The sequence below is a fragment of the Suncus etruscus genome, chromosome 15 (genome assembly GCF_024139225.1).
Source record: "Suncus etruscus isolate mSunEtr1 chromosome 15, mSunEtr1.pri.cur, whole genome shotgun sequence".
In the NCBI taxonomy this organism is placed as follows: domain Eukaryota; kingdom Metazoa; phylum Chordata; class Mammalia; order Eulipotyphla; family Soricidae; genus Suncus; species Suncus etruscus.
Window position 1 is genome coordinate 861498 of NC_064862.1, and position 15572 is coordinate 877069.

Below are 15572 nucleotides of genomic sequence, written 5' to 3' on the forward strand. Positions count from 1 at the left end.
GATCCTTTTTAGGCTATTTCAGTAAATTGAAGAAACAGAAACATTTCCAAATAGTTTTTATGAAGCTAACATCATCCTGTTACTAAAACTAGACAGAATTGCTAGAAAAAACACTACAAACCAATATCCCTGATGAACAGAGATGCAAAAATACTCAATAAAATACATCAGAACCATCACACACATGAACAAGTAGGTTTGATTTCATTCCAGAATACAAGAATGATTTAACATGCATAAATCAATCAACATAACACACCATTACAACAGAAGGAAAAATAAAAATCATATGATTATATCAGTAGATAAAGAAAAAGCATTCAACAAGGTCCATGATAAATAAAAACTCAACAAGATGGGAAGGGAGGAAATTTTCACAATATAGTCAAAGCTATCAACCACAAACTAATGGCAGATAGTATTCTCAATGGAAATAAACTAAAAGGTTTTTTCCTCTAAAGTTTGGCACAAGACAAGGTTGTCCCCATACAACACTCCTATTTAACATGGTAATAGAAATACTTGCCATAAAGGGCATCCAGATAGGAAATGAAGAGGTCAAGCTCTCACTGTTTGCAAATGACATAATACTATATTTTAAAAATAAACCCTAAAGACTGTACCAAAAAGCTTCTAGAAACATAATATATAATATAGCAAAATGGCAGGCTACAAAATTAACACACAAAAATCAATGGCCTACTTATACACAAATAATGATAGAGAAGAAATGGACATTAACAAAACAATCCCATTCATATTAGTGCTACACAAACTCAGATACCTTGGAGTCAACATAATTAAAGAGGTGAAGGACCTATACAAAGAAAACTACAAAACCCTGCTTCAAGAAATAATGCAAAAAAGGAAATGAATACACATACCCTGTTCATGAATTGGCAGGATTAACAGCATTATAATGTCAAAACTCCTCAAAGCATTGTACAGATTTAATGCTATTTTTCTAAAAGATATCCATGACAGTCTTCAAAAAAGTGGATCAAACACTCCTGAAATTTCTTTAAAACAATAAACACCCTGAATAGCTAAAGCAACCCTTATAAAAAAGAAGATGGCAGCAATTACTTTACTCAACTTTAAATTGTAGTCCAAAGCAAAAGTCATTAAAGCATCATGGTATTAGAATAGATACAGGGGAATAGAATAGAATAATGATAATAGAATAGAATAAAAATTAAAATAAATAGAATAAATTAAAAATCAGTTGAATAGTTTTAAGTATTCAGAGAATGTTCCCAAGACATACAATCAATTAATCTTTCATAAAGGTGCATTAAATACAAAGAAAAGAGTCAAGGAAAGCTTCTTCAACAAGTGGTGGTATGAGAACTGGTCAGTCACATGCAAAAAATTGAACAAGGACCTTCGTCTAACATCATGCAGAAAGGTCAAATTCAAATGGATTAAATACCTTGAAATCAGACCTGAAACCATAAAATATATAGAAGAAATATTTGGAAGCAGAGAAAAATAAATGGAACTATATTAAGCTTATAAGCTTCTCCACCTCAAAGGAAATAGTGACTAGAATACAAAGACCACCCACAGAATGGGAGAAACTATTCACCAATACCATCATTATATAAGGAGCTAATATCTAAGATATACAAGGTAACGACTGAACTTAACAAGAAAAATACATCTAACCCCATCCAAAAATGGGAAGAAGAAATGAACAGACAATTCCTCAAATAAAAATACAAATGTCCAAAAGACACATAAAAAATGCTCCACATTACTAATCATTGGGAGATGCAAATGAAAACAACAATGGGGTACCATCATGCAACATATCACAAAGAACAAGAACAATTATTGCTGGCATGGATGTGAGGAGTAAGTAAATCTCATTCATTGCTTGTAGGAATGCCTTCTAGTCCAACCTTTATGGAAAACAATATAGAGATTCCTCAAAAAAACTGGAAATTGATCTCCCCAATGATCAATTTATACCACTCCTAGCGATATACCCTAGGAATACAAAAAACACAATACAATAATTCTTTGTGTACACTTATATTCATTATAATAGCCAGAATATGGAAATAACCCAGATGCCTAACAACATATGATTGGCTAAAGAAGTTGTGGGACGTATACACAATGAAATACTATGCAGCAGCCAGGAAAAAAAATAAAGTCATGAAATTTTTCTATAAATGGATATGGAAACTATTATGCTGAGTGAAATAAGTCAGAGGTAGAGTGATAGTCATAGTCTTACTTATCTACAAGATTTAAGAAAAGTTAAAGACATTATTGTTATAATATTCAGAAACAATAGAGATTATGACTGGTCATGATATGAAGGTTACCAGAAAGAGTGATGAGTGCAGTTGGAGAAATACTAATAATAAATAATATTATATATTATATAATAATATACTAATACTAATAATATAATGCTAATAATTATCATAACAATGGTAGCAAGTGAGAGAAGTAGAATGCCTGTTTCCAATATAGGTAGGGGGTAGGAAAGGAAGGAGATCGGGGCATTGGTGGTGAAAGGTTGCACTGATTTATTGGGCATGTTCTTTTTTTTCCAGTAATGTTCTTTTTTTATATGATTTTAATCATAGTGGTTTACATATCATTCACATTAATATTTTAGGTACATATTAACATTGAATCAGGGGAATTCCCGTCACAAATTGTCCTCCCTCCACCTCTGTTCTCGTTCCTCACCCCCGGGGCTGCCTAGAATGAATGGTCCCCTCTGTGCCTAGCTTACTACTTAAGTGATCTTACAACTGTTTGGTCATGGTACCTCCATTATATTCCCCTTTAATCGGAGGCTGGACTAGATAATTCAAGTTTATGTGGTTTTGTTTGAAGAAAAGTAATAAAATGGGGTAAAAATCAAATATACTGAAAATGGGCAGAGTCCTTCTAGAGACTCTCATCCTCAGTTTGAGAGACAAAGGGGAAAAAGAAGGTTGAACACCACAACAGTATAAAAAGAAGTATAGAATAAAATGTCCAGTAAGCACTATAGCAATAAAGATAGACACCACATAATAGCCATGGTCTTGAAATAAAAAATATGACAGAACACAAAACAGAAGAAGAGAAAAGAAGAAATAAATAAATAAATAAATAAATAAATAAATAAATAAATGGAGACAAGTTCAATATCCATACCAAATCAAAGAAATCGACAAAAAATAGATAAATAAAAAAAGATTATTTTGTGCTTTTTGTCTTTTTTTTTTCCCTCCTGCATAGTCACAGTAAACATTGGGGTTATTTGAAAAGAAATTCCCTTGGCCTAAGAGATATAGGGTTTCTCCACCCTTCGAGTATATTGTCATGGGATTAACTAGACTCCTTTCTAGTTCATTTATTCTTCCGTTGGTGCTTTTGTGGTGTATGGAAGACTTCTGCTCCGTTCTGGGTGATAAAATCAGGTCTCTGGGGGCCGGGTGGTGGCGCTAAAGGTAAGGTGCGCCTGCCTTGCCTGCGCTAACCTTGGACGGACCGCGGTTCGATCCCCAGGTGTCCCATATGGTCCCCCAAGCCAGGAGCAACTTCTGAGCGCATAGCCAGGAGTAACCCCTGAGCGTTACCGGGTGTGGCCCAAAAACAAAAACAACAACAACAAAAAAATCAGGTCTCTATATCTAGAGATCTTGGTCTCTGCACAGGTCAAGGATGGAATTTACGATGAAGTCTTTCTTTGTGGTTCTAGAAATTCTGTTCCCTCAGTGTCATTTTGTCTGTCTTCTGTGATTGGTGATCTTGGTTCTTGTTCTGATCCTAGGATGGAGCCTGGGATCGCGTCTTTCGTTATGTTTCCAGAAGACCCATTCCATTGCTGTTGTCTCAATCAGACCTCTGGATTTAGAGATCATGGTTGTTGTGTAGGTCGTAGATCAAACCCTAGACTAGGGCTGTTCTAGTGGTCCCAGGATACATACTGCCGGGTCATGGTTCTATCAGTCAGTCATCTGTAGATCGTGATCTTGGCTTTTGCACAGACCAAAGGGTGACAAGTCTTCTGATTTTGTCTTATCGTTAGCTGGTGAGGTAGGATAAACTGCTCTTGGGTCAAGTTGTTCCCAGTTTCCTCGTTGTCAAGATGTCATATTAGAGCTGGGACATGTTGGTGTCTGAGCAGTGTTAAAGATGTCCCAGATGGGATTTGATTCCTGTCAGGGGTCTCAAACTCGTGGCTTGCGGGCCACAAATGGCCCTCCATACATTTATTGGCCTTGCCCTAGAGGAATCTTTTTTGTTTTGTTTTGTTTTGTTTTGTTTTAGTTGTTTGGGTCACACCCCCCAGTGTTCACGGCTTATTACTGACTTTGCACTCAAGCATCATCCTGACTTTGCCTCCTGCGGCCCCCAGGTAAATTGAGTTTGAGACCCCTGATTGTAGATGTTGTGAAGAACTGTGTCATTTCTATGCCTGGGATCCAGGCTTCCAGGCTGGATGGTTGGTGTCTAATCACCTGGGGTCTAAGTTGGGTCCACATGACATATTTTCAAGTGGGAGATGCCCCTGTATTGTAAAAAGGGCATGTTCTTTTTTTTTTTATAATTGAAACCCAACTAAAAACATCTTTGTAATCATGCTACTTAGTTAATGTATTATTTACAAATAAATATATAAAAACTATGAACAAATGTATGTATACTTCACATATCTTGTTTCAAGTTAAAAAAAAAGGGAACTAATACATATTTAAAATGAAGAACGAGTAAACGTAATTCAACAAACTAACCAGGAGTATTTCAATGGGAATTATGGCCTATTTTTGGCCTGCATAATTTGAGCACCTCTGCCAGAGACTGAGAGGAGAAGTCGAGAGAGAGACAGACAGACAGACAGACAGACAGACAGACAGACAGACAGACTGACAGACAGAGAGACAGAGAGAGAGACAGAGAGAGACAGAGTGAGAGAGAAAGAGAGATAGAGAGAGAGAAAGAGAGAGGAGGAGAGTCATTTTTGTGGTATACATCGCACACATGCATATGGCAGGCTTGGGACAAGTTAGCTGCTAAACACGATATAGGCAGCGGCAACAACAAACACCTGGTGGGCCAGATAAATGAGGGTCCTCGGTTGGCCATGTGTGGCCAGCAGACTGTAGTTTGGGGAACCCTGCATTACACAAATTTTATACTGCCTCAATTATTTAATTGGAAAATATTCAAACCAGGAAGTATGAGTTTTACAGTTTTGTATTTTTTATATTGTTGCAGATTTTCTGTTCTGTTACTATTCATATGAAATTTAACTTAGACATTGTGTTCTATGTCTGCAACAAAATATAGCTGGAGTAAATTTTATTTGTAAACCCTTGTATACAAAATGTTAATAATGTTAATGATAATCTAGAACATACTAAAATTACCACATGTTAGTTACTTGTACCAATTATTATATAGAATGCTAATATTCCCATTAGTTTATTTAAATTCTGAGTATTTTATTTGGGGATGCACTAACAGACTTTAGGTATAATTTTTCTACTGGTGAATGGAATATAATAAACTATGTTGTTGAGAATATTTCTTGAATGATTACTCATTTATGTTATGTTGCATTTTACTCTAATCTGTATGTTCAGTTTTTGGTATAATTTATGATTATTTTTATATTATTCTTCAAGAAGAATAATCATAAATTATATTGTCCTGTAATTGATTTCATCCACTCTTATCATTAGATTGTTTTAAAATTTGTGTTTGATTTGTGTCACTTTAGAAATCTTAATTTTTCTTAAATTATTGGTGATATTAATATATTTTCTTCCAAAGCTCTACCTCTGTAAATTTTGAGCAGTTTAAGAATGCAAAAATATTTTATTCCTTTTATTAAACTTTTTCATTTGTATTTCAGAGAAACAGATAATTTATGGAAATGTTAATCTTCAGTAACATTTTACAATATTTCAATTATTTGAAGCATTTTAATTGGCATGATGAACAATATTCTAATTTTGTTGATGTTGAAAACATGATGGCTGGCAGAAGCTGGATTCCCTGCTTGGGACATCAGGCGGGGAAAAGACACGAATCTAAGCCTGCGCAGAGGGGCCCAACTGTGAGTGTGAACTGTAAATATCTGTCTACTGTCCTCTTGTGTGAAACTCTTGGGAGTGGGGCAAAAGAGCTCCAGAAATCTGCTCTCCCTACCCCGGAGGCCATTTCCAGGGCGGGATTCAGAACATAAAAACCGGCCGGCAGACTGCTGCAGAAGCTGGATTCCCTGCTTGGGATATCAGGCGGGGAAAAGACACGAATCTAAGCCTGCGCAGAGGGGCCCAACTGTGAGTGTGAACTGTAAATATCTGTCTACTGTCCTCTTGTGTGAAACTCTTGGGAGTGGGGCAAAAGAGGCTCCATCAGAGCACTTTGGCTCCGCTTCGCTACGCGGCCGTGCGCCCCTTCTAAGAAAAGAACACCATTGCAACAATAAGGAAAAATCACAATAAGAACTGTGCTATATCAGAGAAGCAAGCATTTCTCTCTGGACTGTCTTCTCTGTTGCATGCTCGGGCCTAAGATTTGACCCAGTGTGAGGCTTCATCCACGAAGGACTCCCCTCCCTTAGAGGCAAGTCAGCCCATCCAGAAAGGGAGGAGCCAGAGGAGTGTGCTGCCTACATCATATAGACAATGAATACCACCACAACACGTAGAAAAACCCACAATACAAGTGTGACAATGGGGAAACAACGCAGGCCAGCATCAGACATAGAGAATGAAGATGACAATTCTGAGGACCAGATAATGACTGAACAACTAATCAACCTCTCAGATAAGGACTTTAGACTAGCAATATGGAAGGTGCTCAACAGACTCCAAGAAACCATGGATCGAGTTGAACAGAACACTAATAAGAACCAAGAAAATATGAAGGCAGAAATGACAAAACTCCAAACTGAAATAACATGTCAACTAACAGGACTGAAAAAGTCAGTAAACGAAGTGAATGACAAAATGGATAAGCTCTGGGACAGGGTATCAGAAGCTGAGAATAGACTTGGTGCTGTGGAAGATGAGATACATAACAATTCCATACAGCAGGAGAGATTGGACAAAAAACTTAAAGCAAATGAGCAGACAACGGAAAAATTAGTCAAAGTTGGGAACAGATGAAAATAGAAGTCTATGATAAGATCAACAGAAACAACTTAAGAATCATTGGCGTCCCAGAGACCCAGGAAGAAAATTCCCAGGAAGAATCAATGGTCAAGAACATCATTAAAGAGAAACTTCCAGAGCTAAAGAATATAGGTGATCAAATCCTGCATGCTCGAAGAGTACCAACCAAAAGAGACCCCAGAAAAACCACCCCAAGACACATCCTAGTCACAATGACAAATCCCACAGATAGAGACAGAATTCTGAAAACAGCAAGATCAAAAGGGGAAATTACACTCAAGCAAGCATCCTTGAGATTTACAGCAGACCTGTCACCAGAAACACTCAATGCCAGAAAGCAGTGGTGGGATATTGTGACAAGACTGAATGAAATGAATGCTTCACCCAGAATACTATACCCAGCAAAACTCACTTTCCGGTTTGATGGAAGAATACATGGTTTCACTGACAAAAAGCAGCTCAGAAACTTTACAGACACAAAACCAGTCTTAAGAGAAAAACTGAAAGACCTAATTTAAGACAAGACTAACCAAAAGACACACCAAATTTCGATATAAAGATGGCATTAAATCCCAGGACAATTCTTTCTCTCAACGTCAATGGTCTAAATGCACCAGTCAAGAGACACAGAGTGGCTAAATGGATCAAAAAACTCAATCCAACCTTCTGCTGCCTACAAGAAACACACCTGAATAGTCAGAACAAACATAGACTCAAAATAAAAGGCTGGAGAAAAATCATCCAAGCAAACAACACCCATAAAAAAGCTGGAGTGGCCATACTAATATCAGATAATGCAAACTTTATACTCAGGAAGGTTGTAAGGGACAAAGATGGACATTTTATATTAATCAAGGGGTATATAGAGCAGGAAGAATTCACTCTCCTAAACATATATGCACCAAATGAGGGGCCAGCAAAATATTTAATACAACTGTTGACAAATCTCAAAAATAATATCAATAACAACACAATAATTGTGGGGGACCTTAACACGGCTTTGTCAACACTGGATAGGTCAACCAGACTGAAACCCAACAAGAATATACTAGACCTGAGGAGAGAAATGGAAGAAAGAGGCCAGGTGGATATATATAGGACACTCCACCCCCAGAAACCTGGATACACATTCTTCTCCAATGTACATGGGACATTCTCCAGGATAGACTACATGCTGGCACATAAAACATATCTCCATAATATCAAGAGGATAGAAATTTTGCAGACTACCTTTGCTGACCACAAGGCTCTGAAATTATTTGTGAATTCCAAAGGGACTCAGAAGAAAAACCTTAACACCTGGAAGTTAAACAGCCTCATACTCAATAACCAGTGGGTCCGAGATGAAATCAAGGAGGAAATCAAAAGGTTCCTGGAAACAAATGACAATAAAGACACAAACTATCAGAACTTATGGGACACAGCAAAAGCAGTACTGAGAGGAAAATTTATAGCTTTGCAAGCACACATCAGGAAGGAAGAAGGAGCTTACCTGAGTAGCTTAATGACACAGCTAATAGAACTAGAAAGTGCTCAACAAAAGGACCCAAAAATAGGAAGACAGAAGGAAGTAACAAAGCTGAGAGCAGAAATCAATGAAGTGGAAACCCAAAAAACAATCCGAAAGATCAACGAAAGCAGAAGTTGGTTCTTTGAAAAAAATAAACAAGATTGATAGACCACTGGCAAACCTAACAAAGAAAGAGAGAGAGAGAAACTTGATAACTCGTATTAGGAATGAAAAAGGAGAGATCACTACTGATATGACAGAGATTCAAAGGGTAATCAGAAACTACTTTGAGAAACTCTACGCCACTAAAAATGAGAACCTGGAAGAAATGGATAAATTCTTGGACTCTTATAATCTTCCACAGTTGAAGGAAGAGGATGTAGCATATCTAAACACCCCCATCACCATTGATGAAATCAAAACGGTAATCAAAGGTCTGCCGAAAAACAAAAGCCCAGGCCCAGATGGATTCACTAATGAATTCTTTCAAACTTTCCAAGAGGAACTACTACCAATCCTGGCAAGACTCTTTCATGAAATTGAACAAACGGAAACACTTCCAAATAGCTTTTATGAAGCCAACATCACCTTGATACCTAAACCAGACAGAGACGCTACAAAAAAAGAAAATTACAGACCAATATCGCTGATGAATGCCGATGCAAAGATCTTCAACAAAATCCTGGCAAATAGGATTCAATGCCTCATTAAGAAGATCATCCACTACGATCAAGTAGGTTTCATCCCAGGAATGCAAGGCTGGTTTAACATCCGTAAATCCATCAACATCATACACAACATCAATAACAAGAAAAATAAAAACCACATGATCATATCAATAGATGCAGAGAAAGCATTTGATAAGGTCCAACACCCATTCTTGATCAAAACTCTCAGCAAGATGGGAATGGAAGGAACCTTTCTCAATCTAGTTGAAGCCATCTACCACAAGCCAATGGCAAATATTATCCTCAACGGAGAAAAACTAAAAGCCTTCCCTCTAAATTCTGGTACAAGACAAGGCTGTCCTCTCTCACCACTCCTATTCAACATAGCACTGGAAGTACTTGCTATAGCGATTAGGCAAGAAAAAGATATCAAGGGAATTCAGATAGGAAAGGAAGAAGTCAAGCTCTCACTGTTTACAGATGACATGATACTCTACTTAGAAAACCCTAAAGACTCCACCAAAAAGCTTCTAGAAACAATAGACTCATATAGCAAGGTGGCAGGCTACAAAATTAACAGACAAAAATCAATGGCCTTTCTATACACCAATAGCAATAAGGAAGAAATGGACATTAAGAAAACAATCCCATTCACAATAGTGCCACACAAACTCAAATATCTTGGAATCAACTTGACTAAAAAAGTGAAGGACCTATACAAAGAAAACTATAAAACTCTGCTCCAAGAAATAAGAGAGGACACGCGGAAATGGAAACGCATACCCTGCTCGTGGATTGGCAGGATTAACATCATCAAAATGGCAATACTCCCCAAGGCATTATACAGATTTAATGCTATCCCTCTAAAGATACCCATGACATTCTTCAAAGAAGTGGATCAGGCACTTTTGAAATTCATTTGGAACAATAAACACCCTCGAATAGCTAAAGCAATCATTGGGAAAAAGAATATGGGAGGAATTACTTTCCCCAACTTTAAACTGTACTACAAAGCAATAGTTATCAAAACAGCATGGTATTGGAATAAGGACAGGCCCTCAGACCAGTGGAATAGACTTGAATACTCAGAAAATGTTCCCCAGACATACAACCACCTAATTTTCGATAAAGGAGCAGGAAACCCTAAATGGAGCAGGGAAAGCCTCTTCAACAAGTGGTGTTGGCACAATTGGATAGCCGCTTGCAAAAAATTGAACGTAGACCCCCAGCTATCATCATGCACGAAGGTAAAATCCAAATGGATTAAAGACCTCGATATCAGCCCCAAAACCATAAGATATATAGAACAGCACATACGCAAGACACTCCAGGACATTACAGGCATCTTCAAGGAGGAAACTGCACTCTCCAAGCAAGTGAAAGCAGAGATTAACAGATGGGAATATATTAAGCTGAGAAGTTTCTGCACCTCAAAGGAAATAGTGCCCAGGATACAAGAGCCACCCACTGAGTGGGAGAAACTATTCACCCAATACCCATCAGATAAGGGGCTAATCTCCAAAATATACAAGGCACTGACAGAACTTTACAAGAAAAAAACATCTAACCCCATCAAAAAATGGGGAGAAGAAATGAACAGACACTTTGACAAAGAAGAAATACAAATGGCCAAAAGACACATGAAAAAATGCTCCACATCACTAATCATCAGGGAGATGCAAATCAAAACAACGATGAGATACCACCTCACACCACAGAGAATGGCACACATCACAAAGAATGAGAACAAACAATGTTGGCGGGGATGTGGAGAGAAAGGAACTCTTATCCACTGCTGGTGGGAATGCCGTCTAGTTCAACCTTTATGGAAAGCGATATGGAGATTCCTTCAAAAACTGGAAATCGAGCTCCCATATGATCCAGCTATACCACTCCTAGGAATATACCCTAGGAACACAAAAATACAGTACAAAAACCCCTTCCTTACACCTATATTCATTGCAGCACTATTTACCATAGCAAGACTCTGGAAACAACCAAGATGCCCTTCTACAGATGAATGGCTAAAGAAACTGTGGTACATATACACAATGGAATATTATGCAGCTGTCAGGAGAGATGAAGTCATGAAATTTTCCTATACATGGATGTATACGGAATCTATTATGCTGAGTGAAATAAGTCAGAGAGAGAGAGAAAAACGCAGAATGGTCTCACTCATCTATGGGTTTTAAGAGAAATGAAAGACATTCTTGCAATAATAATTTCCAGACACAAAAGTGAAAAGAGCTGGATGTTCCAGCTCACCATAGGAAGCTCACCACAAAGAGTGATGAGTTTAGTTAGAGAAATAACTACATTTTGAATTTTCCTTATAATGAGAATGTATGAGGGAAATGGAGAGCCTGTTTAGAGTACAGGCGGGGGTTGGGTGGGTAGGAGGGAGACTTGGACATTGGTGATGGGAATGTTGCACTGGTGATGGGTGGTGTTCTTTACATGACTGAAACCCAAAAACAATCATGTATGTAATCAAGGTGTTTAAATAAAAAAATAAAAATTTAAAAAAAAAAAGAAAAAAAACATGATGGCTAAGTAATCTTCTCAAACTAATATGAATTCACATAAATAAAACAAATTTTTTTCATAATGTAGACTTAAATCTTAGTTATCTCTCTTGTGACATTTCACAGAATACTACACAAGGAATTATTAGGAAAAATTATAGCACTATTTAATTAGTACTGGAATTTTTATTACCTCTGTGATTTGTGATGGAAAAGATGAAGACGAATTTAAAAAATATAATAAATCCTCATAAAAATTCCCTTGAGGACTAATGAAAACCAAAAATTTAAAAAGTGGATAATTGTAAAATATAATTTTATATCTCACTTATAATTTTACATTGGATGGCTGTTAATTCTAGATCCCTAAAGAGTTTTCTATTGATATGAGAGTAGGAGTAGGGAAATGTCTCAGAAAAATGTTTCTATTATTTAGGACAAGTTTAAGAACAAATTTTCCAAAAAATGGAACAATCCTTTGGTTAGAAGTATGAAAAACAGGGCCAGTGAGGTGGCGCTAGATGTAAGGTGTCTGCCTTGCAAGCGCTAGCCAAGGAAGGACCGCGGTTCGATCCCCCGGCATTTCATATGAGCGCTTAGCCAGGAGTAACCCCTGAGCATCAAACGGGTGTGGCCGAAAAAAAAAAAAGAAGTATGAAAAACTCAAACATAAAATTATTGTGTTCTGCATTTTTATTTTAAAAGTTTGTTGATTTAAGAATGTTACTATTTCAAAATATGAGAAACCAGGATTTTTCTTTTTAAACGTAAAAATAGAAAGAGAAATAAGTATAACACAGAATCAAAACCTGATGGAGAAAAAGCAATAATTTTATAGAAATACAAAAGCAATGATTTTAGTGCCAAGAGGAACCTATCACTCAGAGTAAAATAGCTGAAAGACTCTTGCACTATGACTTAGCAGTTCTGGTTTTGAGGCCAACTTTGAGAACGTTGACCAAAATAGGAGGGAAAAAAAATAGAATCCAGGTGATATTGAATGCTACTGTGGGAATTGTGGTCTTTTGTTGCAAACCAAGAAACAACCAGAGAAAGAAAAAATAAAAAGTGGTCTTTGAAGTTTGAGAAAATATAAGATTTAAGGAATTGCTATATAATGTCTCTGTAGAAATAGTGCAGTTTCACCATGTAGACAAATTAAAGGTAAATGTTTGGTGCAAGAACTTAATACAGTAAAACATATGGTGTAAAGTTAACATTTTAAACTAAATTTAAGTTTAAGTAAGCTCCATGCCACTAGGAATAGTGGCAAACTTTATTTTCCAGAAAACCTAGGTCCAGGTAAGTTGTTTTCAGTTTCTAGCTTTATTGTTCCCAATCTGACATCGTGTACTCCATCACCTGCTGTAGTAGCCCTAATCTAGAACCTTAAGATATCTTTAATACCTTCTTTAATCATCTGATCACATAGAAATTTTTAAGGGTTAATAATCTGTGTTTTGAATTTTGCCAGATTTAGTGCCTTCCTTACATATGAAACTTGTCCAGAGAGCCAAACCATTAAGATATTATTCTTTAAAAAAATCTTATTTTTCTTTCCTTCTTAAAATATTTTTAACTGAATTACCATGATATACATTGTTACAAAGTTGTTTATGATTGAGTTTCCACCTTCTCCTCTGCCCTCCCCACTACCTATCTCTATGGAAGATATTTTTCTTCTTTTTCACTCTTACTTTTTTTTCATTAAGATATAGTGAAAGAGTATCATGCATATCATGCAAATAACTTTATCTCACCCAGTTTGTCCAGAGTGATTATTCAAACTATCATTGTTATGGTGGTCCCTTTTCTGTTTTAAAATATACTTCCTCACTCTTTGCGGCAAGCTTTCTACCCTGGACCAGTCAGTCCTACTGGCCCTTGTCTCTATTTTCTTTGGGTATCATTACAACACTATTTTAAAAACATTTTTTATTCCCACAAATAAGTGCCATTATTCTATGTCTATCTCTCTTGGGAAAATTGCATTAGTTCTAACGTGTGTCACGAAAGAAAAGTTAACAAATACATGTAACATCTAATCAAGATCAAGAAATAGGACATTATAAGCAACTCAAAGTTATTCCCCAAAAACTCTCTTTAATAACCTATACTGCTAAACTTACTCTTTGTACTTAATTTGGGACAACTACATGTATTATTTTAGGGTATTTTTTTGTTTGTTTTGTTTAGTTTTTTTGGACCACACCAGATGACCCTCATGGCTGACTCCTTGCTATGTGCTCAGAAATCGCTCCTGGCTTGGGGAGGCCATATGGGACACCTGGGGATCGAACCTTTTTCAGTCCTTGGTTAGTGCTTGCAAGGCAGACGCACTGCTAGTGCCACTGCTAGCGGTAGATCTAGGGTAGATTTTTTTAATTGTGGTAACAAGAGTTTACCAAATTAGTTTAAGATTAAGCTTTAGGTTTATTAATAATCATAGATTCTTCCACTCAGCTATATTTTCATGTTTCTATATTATTGCATTGCTTATAAATAAGTTTCATTGTATATATAATGTTTCATTGTGTTAATGTGCCCAATTTATGTATGCATTCTGTTCTCAATTTGGATAACTCAAAGGTTAGGAAAATATCAATAGTGCCATGAGTGTTATCCTTTTCTTTGCTTGCTAATTTTGTTCTGTATTTTGCTAAATATAGCTTTATATTGGTCAGTGAGCAAATATATGTTTAACATTATTATATATTTTCAAGATATTTTTCAATTTATATAACTAATGTATATAACCTTTAGTAGTATTTTCTTTTAGTTATTTTGTGTGTATGTGATATCATCATAAATTCATTTTTGTCATATGTTGACATAAACTGGAACATGTTTTATAGATTTTTAAAAATGTGCATGCTTAAGTCTATGATTGTATTTTTCATATATAGAGAAAAAGAGAAAGAAAATTAAATTTGAGAAACTCTAAGCATACAAAAATGGAACTATATTAGGCAAAACATCTTTAGTCTGGGGAAGTATGGAAACAGTATTGTATTTGTCGCATTCCTGTATTATACTACTCCCCTTCCCTAACTTCCTGTTTCTCTCTCCTCGAGATGCAGACCAGCCCACATCTGGGCGGGGTCTTTGGCTTCCTGTTTTGCTCACCTTGAGAGGCAGAGGGGGGATTCTGAGGGAGAATTGAAAGAGGATTCAGCAAGAGAGGTGGCTGGTAGAGACAGATTTGAATGCAGGGCTACTCTTGGAGCAGGCTTAAAAGGTTTAAAAAGCTTAGGAGCCACATATGGTGGCTAAGCTTAATAAAGTTGATGTGCATCCATCTTACCATCATCCACAACCATTCGGGATTCCATAATTAGTATGTTTTTCTACAATAGGTACACAGGAACACCTCACACTGTTAGTTTATGGACCATTTGAATCAAAACTATACCTTAGAAAGCAGAAGCAGAAGCAGAAGAAGAAGGAGGAGGAGGAGGAGGAGGAGGACGAGGACGAGGAGGAGGAGGAAGAGAAGGAGGAGGAGGAGAGAAAAGAAAGAAAAAAGAGGAAGGAACAAAGGAAGGAAAGAAGAAAGGAAGAAAATAGATAACATTTACTATTCAAGATACACAATTAGTTGTTTTAAATCTAAAATTAAGTCTAAGAAAAATATATGAGATAAAACCAAGATGAGTTGACATAAAGTGCCATAATCCCTAAAGACAAACATAGTGGAGAACTAGAACACAAGAGGATGGAAAGAGAT